Source organism: Heterodontus francisci, chromosome 3 (genome assembly GCF_036365525.1).
Source record: "Heterodontus francisci isolate sHetFra1 chromosome 3, sHetFra1.hap1, whole genome shotgun sequence".
Taxonomy (NCBI): Eukaryota; Metazoa; Chordata; class Chondrichthyes; order Heterodontiformes; family Heterodontidae; genus Heterodontus; species Heterodontus francisci.
The window spans coordinates 207,274,166-207,288,447 of NC_090373.1; the positions used below are offsets into that span (position 1 = coordinate 207,274,166).

At 39.4% G+C, this 14,282-nt stretch overlaps 2 protein-coding genes across 2 annotated transcripts in view; one reads left to right on the forward strand and one right to left on the reverse strand.

Moving 5' to 3' along the window:
* The window catches only part of abcc10 (ATP-binding cassette, sub-family C (CFTR/MRP), member 10), a 505,256-nt gene extending 491,488 nt beyond the window's left edge, over positions 1-13,768 (reverse strand). The window contains exon 1 of the mRNA XM_068028201.1: positions 13,716-13,768. The gene's annotated coding sequence lies outside the window, so the exon portion shown is untranslated. The remainder of the gene's footprint in view (positions 1-13,715) is intronic.
* A 112-nt stretch (positions 13,769-13,880) lies between these two features.
* znf318 (zinc finger protein 318) overlaps positions 13,881-14,282 on the forward strand; it is a 57,261-nt gene continuing 56,859 nt past the window's right edge. Inside the window, exon 1 of the mRNA XM_068028208.1 lies at positions 13,881-13,929. The gene's annotated coding sequence lies outside the window, so the exon portion shown is untranslated. The remainder of the gene's footprint in view (positions 13,930-14,282) is intronic.

The following is a 14,282-nucleotide window of genomic DNA, read 5'->3' on the forward strand; positions in this document are numbered from 1 at the left end:
TGGAACAATGCTCCTGGTGATCTGATATAAAAACAATGTACCTGCTGTACCTCACTGGATCAATACTGCTGGTAATCTGATATATAAACAATGTACCTCCTGTATCTCACTGGAACAATGCTACTGGTGATCTGCAAAAAAACAATGTACCTCCTGTACCTCACTGGATCAATACTGCTGGTAATCTGATATATAAACAATGTACCTCCTGTAACTCACTGGAACAATGCTACTGGTGATCTGATAAATAAAGAAGGTACCTCCTGTATCTCACTGGAACAATGTTCCTGGTGATCTGATATAAAAACATTGTACCTCCTGTAACTCACTGGAACAATGCTACTGGTGATCTGATATATAAACATTGTACCTCCTGTACCTCACTGGAACAATGCTACTGGTGATCTGATATATAAACAATGTACCTCGTGTACCTCACTGGAACAATGCTCCTGGTGATCTGATATATAAACAATGTACCTCGTGTACCTCACTGGAACAATGCTCCTGGTGATCTGATATATAAACAATGTACCTCCTGTAACTCACTGGAACAATGCTACTGGTGATCTGATATATAAACAATGTACCTCGTGTACCTCACTGGAACAATGCTCCTGGTGATCTGATATATAAACAATGTACCTCCTGTACCTCACTGGAACAATGCTGCTGATAATCTGATATATAAACAATGTACCTCCTGTAACTCACTGGAACCATGCTACTGGTAATCTGATATATAAACAATGTACCTCCTGTAACTCACTGGAACAATGATACTGGTAATCTGATATATAAACAATGTACCTCCTGTAACTCACTGGAACAATGCTACTGGTGATCTGATATATAAACAATGTACCTCCTGTAACTCACTGGAACAATGCTCCTGGTAATCTGATATATAAACAATGTACCTCCTGTAACTCACTGGAACAATGATACTGGTAATCTGATATATAAACAATGTACCTCCTGTAACTCACTGGAACAATGCTACTGGTGATCTGATATATAAACAATGTACCTCCTGTAACTCACTGGAACAATGCTCCTGGTGATCTGATATAAAAACAATGTACCTCCTGTATCTCACTGGAACAATGCGACTGGTGATCTGCAAAAAAACAATGTACCTCCTGTACCTCACTGGATCAATACTGCTGGTAATCTGATATATAAACAATGTACCTCCTGTATCTCACTGGAACAATGCTACTGGTGATCTGCAAAAAAACAATGTACCTCCTGTACCTCACTGGATCAATACTGCTGGTAATCTGATATATAAACAATGTACCTCCTGTAACTCACTGGAACAATGCTACTGGTGATCTGATAAATAAAGAAGGTACCTCCTGTATCTCACTGGAACAATGTTCCTGGTGATCTGATATAAAAACATTGTACCTCCTGTAACTCACTGGAACAATGCTACTGGTGATCTGATATATAAACATTGTACCGCCTGTAACTCACTGGAACAATGCGACTGATGATCTGATATATAAACAATGTACCTCCTGTACCTCGCTGGAACAAGGCTACTGGTGATCTGATATATTAACAATGTACATCCTGTACCTCACTGGAGCAATGCTACTCGTGATCTGCGATAGAAACAATGCACCTCCTGTACCTCACTGGAACAATGCTACTGGTGATCTGATATATAAACAATGTACCTCCTGTAACTCACTGGAACAATGCTCCTCGTGATCTGATATATAAACAATGTACCTCACTGGAACAATACGACTAGTGATCTGCTATATAAACAATGTAGTGCTGCACCTCACTGGAACAATGCTACTAGTGATCTGCTAGATAAACAATGTACCTCCTGTACCTCACTGGAACAATGCTACTGGCGATCTGATAAATAAACAATGTACCTCCTGTACCTCACTGGAATAATGCCATTGGTGATCTGATGTATAAACAATGTACCTCCTGAACCTCACTGGATCAATACTACTGGTGATCTGATATATAAACAATGTACCTCCTGTACCTCACTGGAACAATGCTACTGGCGATCTGATAAATAAACAATGTACCTCCTGTACCTCACTGGAATAATGCCATTGGTGATCTGATGTATAAACAATGTACCTCCTGTATCTCACTGGAACAATGCTACTGGTGATCTGATATAAAAACAATGTACCTCCTGTACCTCACTGGAACAATGCTACTGGTGATCTGATAAAAGACAATGTACCTTCTGTACCTCACTGGAACAATGCTACTGGTGATCTGATATATAAACAATGTACCTGCTGTACCTCACTGGAACAATGCTACTGTTGATCTGACATATAAACAATGCACCACCTGTACATCATTGGAAAAATGCTACTGGTGATCTGATATATAAACAGTGAACCTCCTGTAAATCACTGGAACATGCTACTTGTGATCTGCGATATAAACATTGTATCGCCTGTACCTCACTGGAACAATGCTACTGGTGATCTGATATAAAAACATTGCACCGCCAGTACCTCACTGGAACAATGCTACTGGTGATCTGATATATAAACAAAGCAACTCATGTCCCTCACTGGTAAAATGCCACTGGTGATCTGATATATAAACAATGTACCTCCTGTAACTCACTGGAACAATGCTACTGGTGATCTGATATAAAAACCATGTACCTCCTGTACCTCACTGGAACAATGCTACTGGTGATCTGATATATAAACAATGTACCTCCTGTAACTCACTGGAACAATGCTACTGGTGATCTGATATATAAACAATGTACCGCCTGTAACTCACTGGAACAATGCTACTGGTAATCTGACATATAAACAATGTACCTCCTGTAACTGACTGGAACAATGCTACTGGTAATCTGATATATAAACAATGTACCTGCTGTACCTCACTGCAATAATGCCATTGGTGATCTGCCATATAAACAATGTACCTCCTGTACCTCACTGGAACAATGCTACTGGTGATCTGATATATAAACAATGTAGTGCTGCACCTCACTGGAACAATGTTACTGGTGATCTGATATATAAACAATGTACCTCCTGTACCTCAATGGATCAATACTACTGGTGATCTGATGTATAAACAATGTACCTCCTGTATCTCACTGGAACAATGCTACTGGTAATCTGATATATAAACAATGTACCTCCTGTATCTCACTGGAACAATGCTACTGGTGATCTGATATATAAACAATGTACCTCCTGTACCTCATTGGAACAATGCTACAGGTGATCTGATAAAAGACAATGTACCTTCTGCACCTCACTGGAACAATGCTACTGTTGATCTGACATATAAACAATGTAACGCCTGTACATCAATGGAACAATGTTACTGGTGATCTGATATATAAAAAGTGAACCTCCTGTAAATCACTGGAACAATGCTCCTGGTGATCTGATATATAAACAATGTACCTCCTGTACCTCACTGGAACAATGTTACTGGTGATCTGATATATAAACAATGTACCTCCTGTAACTCACTGGAACAATGCTCCTGGTGATCTGATATATAAACAATGTACCTCCTGTAACTCACTGGAACAATGCTCCTGTTGATCTGATGTATAAACAATGTACCTCCTGTAACTCACTGGAACAATGCTCCTGGTGATCTGATATATAAACAATGTACCTCGTGTACCTCACTGGAACAATGCTCCTGGTGATCTGATATATAAACAATGTACCTCCTGTACCTCACTGGAACAATGCTGCTGATAATCTGATATATGGACAATGTACCTCCTGTAACTCACTGGAACAATGCTACTGGTGATCTGATATATAAACAATGTACCTCCTGTAACTCACTGGAACAATGATACTGGTAATCTGATATATAAACAATGTACCTCCTGTACCTCACTGGAACAATGCTACTGGTGATCTGATATATAAACAATGTACCTCCTGTAACTCACTGGAACAGTGCTACTGGTGATCTGATATATAAACAATGTACCTCCTGTAACTCACTGGAACAATGCTCCTGGTAATCTGATATATAAACAATGTACCTCCTGTAACTCACTGGAACAATGATACTGGTAATCTGATATATAAACAATGTACCTCCTGTAACTCACTGGAACAATGCTACTGGTGATCTGATATATAAACAATGTACCTCCTGTAACTCACTGGAACAATGCTACTGGTGATCTTATATATAAACAATGTACCTCCTGTAACTCACTGGAACAATGCTACTGGTAATCTGATATATAAACAATGTGCCTCCTGTAACTCACTGGAACAATGCTACTGGTGATCTGATATATAAACAATGTACCTCCTGTAACTCACTGGAACAATGCTCCTGGTAATCTGATATATAAACAATGTACCTCCTGTAACTCACTGGAACAATGCTACTGGTGATCTGATATATAAACAATGTACCTCCTGTACCTCACTGGAACAATGCTCCTGGTAATCTGATATATAAACAATGTACCTCCTGTACCTCACTGGAACAATGCTACAGGTGATCTGATAAAAGACAATGTACCTTCTGCACCTCACTGGAACAATGCTACTGTTGATCTGACATATAAACAATGTACCTCCTGTACATCAATGGATAAATGCTACTGGTGATCTGATATATAAAAAGTGAACCTCCTGTAAATCACTGGAACAATGCTCCTGGTGATCTGATATATAAACAATGTACCTCCTGTACCTCACTGGAACAATGTTACTGGTGATCTGATATATAAACAATGTACCTCCTGTAACTCACTGGAACAATGCTCCTGTTGATCTGATGTATAAACAATGTACCTCCTGTAACTCACTGGAACAATGCTCCTGGTGATCTGATATATAAACAATGTACCTCCTGTAACTCACTGGAACAATGCTCCTGTTGATCTGATGTATAAACAATGTACCTCCTGTAACTCACTGGAACAATGCTCCTGGTGATCTGATATATAAACAATGTACCTCGTGTACCTCACTGGAACAATGCTCCTGGTGATCTGATATATAAACAATGTACCTCCTGTACCTCACTGGAACAATGCTGCTGATAATCTGATATATGAACAATGTACCTCCTGTACCTCACTGGAACAATGCTACTGGTGATCTGATATATAAACCATGTACCTCCTGTAACTCACTGGAACAATGCTCCTGGTAATCTGATATATAAACAATGTACCTCCTGTAACTCACTGGAACAATGCTACTGGTGATCTGATATATAAACAATGTACCTCCTGTAACTCACTGGAACAATGCTCCTGGTAATCTGATATATAAACAATGTACCTCCTGTACCTCACTGGAACAACGCTCCTGTTGATCTGATATATAAACAATGTACCTCCTGTAACTCACTGGAACAACGCTCCTGTTGATCTGATATATAAACAATGTACCTCCTGTACCTCACTGGAACAATGCTACTGGTGATCTGATATATAAACAATGTACCTCCTGTAACTCACTGGAACAACGCTCCTGTTGATCTGATATATAAACAATGTACCTCCTGTACCTCACTGGAACAATGCTCCTGGTGATCTGATATATAAACAATGTACCTCCTGTAACTCACTGGAACAATGCTCCTGATGATCTGATATATAAACAATGTACCTCCTGTAACTCACTGGAACAATGCTACTGGTGATCTGATATATAAACAATGTACCTCCTGTAACTCACTGGAACAACGCTCCTGTTGATCTGATATATAAACAATGTACCTCCTGTACCTCACTGGAACAATGCTCCTGGTGATCTGATATATAAACAATGTACCTCCTGTAACTCACTGGAACAATGCTACTGGTAATCTGATATATAAACAATGTACCTCCTGTACCTCACTGGAACAATGCTACTGGTGATCTGATATATAAACAATGTACCTCCTGTAACTCACTGGAACAACGCTCCTGTTGATCTGATATATAAACAATGTACCTCCTGTACCTCACTGGAACAATGCTCCTGGTGATCTGATATATAAACAATGTACCTCCTGTAACTCACTGGAACAATGCTCCTGATGATCTGATATATAAACAATGTACCTCCTGTAACTCACTGGAACAATGCTCCTGGTAATCTGATATATAAACAATGTACCTCCTGTAACTCACTGGAACAATGCTACTGGTGATCTGATATATAAACAACGTACCTCCTGTAACTCACTGGAACAATGCTCCTGGTAATCTGATATATAAACAATGTACCTCCTGTAACTCACTGGAACAATGCTACTGGTGATCTGATATATAAACAATGTACCTCCTGTAACTCACTGGAACAATGCTACTGGTGATCTGATATATAAACAATGTACCTCCTGTAACTCACTGGAACAATGCTACTGGTAATCTGATATATAAACAATGTGCCTCCTGTAACTCACTGGAACAATGCTACTGGTGATCTGATATATAAACAATGTACCTCCTGTAACTCACTGGAACAATGCCACTGGTGATCTGATATATAAACAATGTACCTCCTGTACCTCACTGGAACAATGCTCCTGGTAATCTGATATATAAACAATGTACCTCCTGTAACTCACTGGAACAATGCTACTGGTAATCTGATATATAAACAATGTACCTCCTGTAACTCACTGGAACAATGCTACTGGTGATCTGATATATAAACAATGTACCTCGTGTAACTCACTGGAACAATGCTCCTGGTGATCTGATATATAAACAATGTACCTCCTGTAACTCACTGGAACAATGCTACTGGTGATCTGATATATAAACAATGTACCTCCTGTATCTCACTGGAACAATGCTCCTGGTGATCTGATATATAAACAATGTACCTCCTGTAACTCACTGGAACAATGCTCCTGGTGATCTGATATATAAACAATGTACCTCCTGTAACTCACTGGAACAATGATACTGGTAATCTGATATATAAACAATGTACCTCCTGTAACTCACTGGAACAATGATACTGGTAATCTGATATATAAACAATGTACCTACTGTAACTCACTGGAACAATGCTACTGGTGATCTGATATATAAACAATGTACCTCCTGTAACTCACTGGAACAATGATACTGGTAATCTGATATATAAACAATGTACCTCCTGTACCTCACTAGAACAATGCTACTGGTGATCTGATATATAAACAATGTACCTCCTGTAACTCACTGGAACAATGATACTGGTAATCTGATATATAAACAATGTACCTCCTGTAACTCACTGGAACAATGATACTGGTAATCTGATATATAAACAATGTACCTCCTGTAACTCACTGGAACAATGCTACTGGTGATCTGATATATAAACAATGTACCTCCTGTAACTCACTGGAACAATGCTACTGGTGATCTGATATATAAACAATGTACCTCCTGTAACTCACTGGAACAATGATACTGGTAATCTGATATATAAACAATGTACCTCCTGTAACTCACTGGAACAATGCTACTGGTGATCTGATATATAAACAATGTACCTCCTGTAACTCACTGGAACAATGCTACTGGTGATCTGATATATAAACAATGTACCTCCTGTAACTCACTGGAACAATGCTACTGGTAATCTGATATATAAACAATGTACCTCCTGTAACTCACTGGAACAATGCTACTGGTGATCTGATATATAAACAATGTACCTCCTGTAACTCACTGGAACAATGCTACTGGTGATCTGATATATAAACAATGTACCTCCTGTAACTCACTGGAACAATGCTACTGGTGATCTGATATATAAACAATGTACCTCCTGTAACTCACTGGAACAATGCTCCTGGTGATCTGATATATAAACAATGTACCTCCTGTAACTCACTGGAACAATGCTACTGGTGATCTGATATATAAACAATGTACCTCCTGTAACTCACTGGAACAATGCTACTGGTGATCTGATATATAAACAATGTACCTCCTGTAACTCACTGGAACAATGCTACTGGTGATCTGATATATAAACAATGTACCTCCTGTAACTCATTGGAACAATGCTGCTGGTGATCTGATATATAAACAATGTACCTCCTGTAACTCACTGGAACAATGCTCCTGGTGATCTGATATATAAACAATGTACCTCCTGTAACTCACTGGAACAATGCTACTGGTGATCTGATATATAAACAATGTACCTCCTGTAACTCACTGGAACAATGCTACTGGTGATCTGATATATAAACAATGTACCTCCTGTAACTCACTGGAACAATGCTACTGGTAATCTGATATATAAACAATGTACCTCCTGTAACTCACTGGAACAATGCTACTGGTAATCTGATATATAAACAATGTACCTCCTGTAACTCACTGGAACAATGCTACTGCTAATCTGATATATAAACAATGTACCTCCTGTAACTCACTGGAACAATGCTCCTGTTGATCTGATGTATAAACAATGTACCTCCTGTAACTCACTGGAACAATGCTCCTGGTGATCTGATATATAAACAATGTACCTCCTGCAACTCACTGGAACAATGCTCCTGTTGATCTGATGTATAAACAATGTACCTCCTGTAACTCACTGGAACAATGCTCCTGGTGATCTGATATATAAACAATGTACCTCCTGTAACTCACTGGAACAATGCTCCTGGTGATCTGATATATAAACAATGTACCTCCTGCAACTCACTGGAACAATGCTCCTGTTGATCTGATGTATAAACAATGTACCTCCTGTAACTCACTGGAACAATGCTTCTGGTGATCTGATATATAAACAATGTACCTCGTGTACCTCACTGGAACAATGCTCCTGTTGATCTGATATATAAACAATGTACCTCCTGTAACTCACTGGAACAATGCTCCTGGTGATCTGATATATAAACAATGTACCTCCTGCAACTCACTGGAACAATGCTCCTGTTGATCTGATGTATAAACAATGTACCTCCTGTAACTCACTGGAACAATGCTTCTGGTGATCTGATATATAAACAATGTACCTCGTGTACCTCACTGGAACAATGCTCCTGGTGATCTGATATATAAACAATGTACCTCCTGTACCTCACTGGAACAATGCTGCTGATAATCTGATATATAAACAATGTACCTCCTGTAACTCACTGGAACAATGCTACTGGTAATCTGATATATAAACAATGTACCTCCTGTAACTCACTGGAACAATGATACTGGTAATCTGATATATAAACAATGTACCTCCTGTACCTCACTGGAACAGTGCTACTGGTGATTTGATATATAAACAATGTACCTCCTGTAACTCACTGGAACAATGCTACTGGTGATCTGATATATAAACAATGTACCTCCTGTAACTCACTGGAACAATGATACTGGTAATCTGATATATAAACAATGTACCTCCTGTAACTCACTGGAACAATGCTACTGGTGATCTGATATATAAACAATGTGCCTCCTGTAACTCACTGGAACAATGCTACTGGTGATCTGATATATAAACAATGTACCTCCTGTAACTCACTGGAACAATGCTACTGGTGATCTGATATATAAACAATGTACCTCCTGTAACTCACTGGAACAATGCTCCTGGTGATCTGATATATTAACATTGTACCTCCTGTACCTCACTGGAACAATGCTACTGGTAATCTGATATATAAACAATGTACCTCCAGTAACTCACTGGAACAATGCTACTGGTGATCTGATATATAAACAATGTACCTCGTGTAACTCACTGGAACAATGCTACTGGTGATCTGATATATAAACAATGTACCTCCTGTAACTCACTGGAACAATGCTACTGGTGATCTGATATATAAACAATGTACCTCCTGTAACTCACTGGAACAATGCTCCTGGTGATCTGATATCTAAACAATGTACCTCCTGTAACTCACTGGAACAATGCTACTGGTGATCTGATATATAAACAATGTACCTCCTGTAACTCACTGGAACAATGCTACTGGTGATCTGATATATAAACAATGTACCTCCTGTAACTCACTGGAACAATGATACTGGTAATCTGATATTTAACAATGTACCTCCTGTAACTCACTGGAACAATGCTACTGGTGATCTGATATATAAACAATGTACCTCCTGTAACTCACTGGAACAATGATACTGGTGATCTGATATATAAACAATGTACCTCCTGTAACTCACTGGAACAATGCTACTGGTGATCTGATATATAAACAATGTACCTCCTGTAACTCACTGGAACAATGCTACTGGTGATCTGATAGATAAACAATGTACCTCCTGTACCTCACTGGAACAATGCTGCTGGTGATCTGATATATAAACAATGTACCTCCTGTACCTCACTGGAACAATGCTGCTGGTAATCTGATATATAAACAATGTACCTCCTGTAACTCACTGGAACAATGCTCCTGTTGATCTGATGTATAAACAATGTACCTCCTGTACCTCACTGGAACAATGCTCCTGTTGATCTGATATATAAACAATGTACCTCCTGTACCTCACTGGTACAATGCTCCTGGTGATCTGATATATAAACAATGTACCTCCTGTAACTCACTGGAACAATGCTCCTGGTGATCTGATATATAAACAATGTACCTCGTGTACCTCACTGGTACAATGCTCCTGGTGATCTGATATATAAACAATGTACCTCCTGTACCTCACTGGAACAATGCTGCTGATAATCTGATATATAAACAATGTACCTCCTGTAACTCACTGGAACAATGCTACTGGTAATCTGATATATAAACAATGTACCTCCTGTAACTCACTGGAACAATGATACTGGTAATCTGATATATAAACAATGTACCTCCTGTACCTCACTGGAACAATGCTACTGGTGAACTGATATATAAACAATGTACCTCCTGTAACTCACTGGAACAATGCTCCTGGTGATCTGATATATAAACAATGTACCTCCTGTCACTCACTGGAACAATGATACTGGTAATCTGATATTTAACAATGTACCTCCTGTACCTCACTGGAACAATGCTACTGGTGATCTGATATATAAACAATGTACCTCCTGTAACTCACTGGAACAATGCTACTGGTGATCTGATATATAAACAATGTACCTCCTGTAACTCACTGGAACAATGCTACTGGTAATCTGATATATAAACAATGTACCTCCTGTAACTCACTGGAACAATGCTACTGGTGATCTGATATATAAACAATGTACCTCCTGTAACTCACTGGAACAATGCTACTGGTAATCTGATATATAAACAATGTGCCTCCTGTAACTCACTGGAACAATGCTACTGGTGATCTGATATATAAACAATGTACCTCCTGTAACTCACTGGAACAATGCTACTGGTGATCTGATATATAAACAATGTACCTCCTGTACCTCACTGGAACAATGCTCCTGGTGATCTGATATATTAACATTGTACCTCCTGTACCTCACTGGAACAATGCTACTGGTAATCTGATATATAAACAATGTACCTCCAGTAACTCACTGGAACAATGCTACTGGTGATCTGATATATAAACAATGTACCTCGTGTAACTCACTGGAACAATGCTACTGGTGATCTGATATATAAACAATGTACCTCCTGTAACTCACTGGAACAATGCTACTGGTGATCTGATATATAAACAATGTACCTCCTGTACCTCACTGGAACAATGCTCCTGGTGATCTGATATATAAACAATGTACCTCCTGTAACTCACTGGAACAATGCTACTGGTGATCTGATATATAAACAATGTACCTCCTGTAACTCACTGGAACAATGCTACTGGTGATCTGATATATAAACAATGTACCTCCTGTAACTCACTGGAACAATGATACTGGTAATCTGATATTTAACAATGTACCTCCTGTAACTCACTGGAACAATGCTACTGGTGATCTGATATATAAACAATGTACCTCCTGTAACTCACTGGAACAATGATACTGGTGATCTGATATATAAACAATGTACCTCCTGTAACTCACTGGAACAATGCTACTGGTGATCTGATATATAAACAATGTACCTCCTGTAACTCACTGGAACAATGCTACTGGTGATCTGATATATAAACAATGTACCTCCTGTAACTCACTGGAACAATGCTACTGGTGATCTGATATATAAACAATGTACCTCCTGTAACTCACTGGAACAATGCTACTGGTGATCTGATATATAAACAATGTACCTCCTGTAACTCACTGGAACAATGCTACTGGTGATCTGATATATAAACAATGTACCTCCTGTACCTCACTGGAACAATGCTACTGGTGATCTGATATATAAACAATGTACCTCCTGTAACTCACTGGAACAATGATACTGGTGATCTGTTATATAAACAATGTACCTCCTGTAACTCACTGGAACAATGCTACTGGTGATCTGATATATAAACAATGTACCTCCTGTAACTCACTGGAACAATGATAATGGTGATCTGATATATAAACAATGTACCTCCTGTACCTCACTGGAACAATGCTACTGGTGATCTGATATATAAACAATGTACCTCCTGTAACTCACTGGAACAATGCTACTGGTGATCTGATATATAAACAATGTACCTCCTGTAACTCACTGGAACAATGATAATGGTGATCTGATATATAAACAATGTACCTCCTGTACCTCACTGGAACAATGCTACTGGTGATCTGATATATAAACAATGTACCTCCTGTAACTCACTGGAACAATGCTACTGGTGATCTGATATATAAACAATGTACCTCCTGTAACTCACTGGAACAATGCTACTGGTGATCTGATATTTCAACAATGTACCTCCTGTAACTCACTGGAACAATGCTCCTGGTGATCTGATATATAAACAATGTACCTCCTGTAACTCACTGGAACAATGCTACTGGTGATCTGATATATAAACAATGTACCTCCTGTACCTCACTGGAACAATGCTCCTGGTGATCTGATATATAAACAATGTACCTCCTGTAACTCACTGGAACAATGCTACTGGTGATCTGATATATAAACAATGTACCTCCTGTAACTCACTGGAACAATGCTACTGGTGATCTGATATATAAACAATGTACCTCCTGTAACTCACTGGAACAATGCTACTGGTAATCTGATATATAAACAATGTACCTCCTGTAACTCACTGGAACAATGCTACTGGTGATCTGATATATAAACAATGTACCTCCTGTAACTCACTGGAACAATGCTACTGGTGATCTGATATATAAACAATGTACCTCCTGTAACTCACTGGAACAATGCTACTGGTGATCTGATATATAAACAATGTACCTCCTGTAACTCACTGGAACAATGCTACTGGTGATCTGATATATAAACAATGTACCTCCTGTAACTCACTGGAACAATGATAATGGTGATCTGATATATAAACAATGTACCTCCTGTACCTCACTGGAACAATGCTACTGGTGATCTGATATATAAACAATGTACCTCCTGTAACTCACTGGAACAATGCTACTGGTGATCTGATATTTCAACAATGTACCTCCTGTAACTCACTGGAACAATGCTCCTGGTAATCTGATATATAAACAATGTACCTCCTGTAACTCACTGGAACAATGCTACTGGTGATCTGATATATAAACAATGTACCTCCTGTACCTCACTGGAACAATGCTACTGGTGATCTGATATATAAACAATGTACCTCCTGTAACTCACTGGAACAATGCTCCTGGGAATCTGATATATAAACAATGTACCTCACTGGAGCAATGCAATTGCTGATCGTCAATTGAATCAATGCCCGTTTTCTGTCTTTTCTCTGATGATTTGCTGCATCTCAGGAGGCCTCAGGCTTCCACCGACTGCGCCCCCTTTGGCTCCTACTCCATAAACCACGTCGCTCTAGCCGCGCATGCGTTTTAGATGTAGCGCTGCTTTCCTTGAGGTCTTTGCAGGAGCGGCTCCATTTTGGTAAAGCATATTTGACGCCGTTTTTCGCGACTTTCCCTGTTTATTTGAGTTAATTTTCTCAGTTTCTTCGAATATCTGCTTGGTTATTGTTTGTATATAATAAGACGTGGCCGCGCTGTCGCTCTCTTGAGCGGGGTACTGGGTCGTTTCTGCTGCGTATTGGCTCAGTGGGCATAGAGCTGCGGCCTGACCCAGCGGCGTGTGGACGCGCAGCAGCGGCTCTGCGCGCACGAAATTCTCTCAACCGTCTACTTCCTTCGAATCTTCCCTGCTTCAAACAAAAAGCCGTTAGGCCCCCGCGCCGAGCGGGTGACCTCCTCCTCCTCCCCCCGCGCGGAACGTGAGATCGCTTA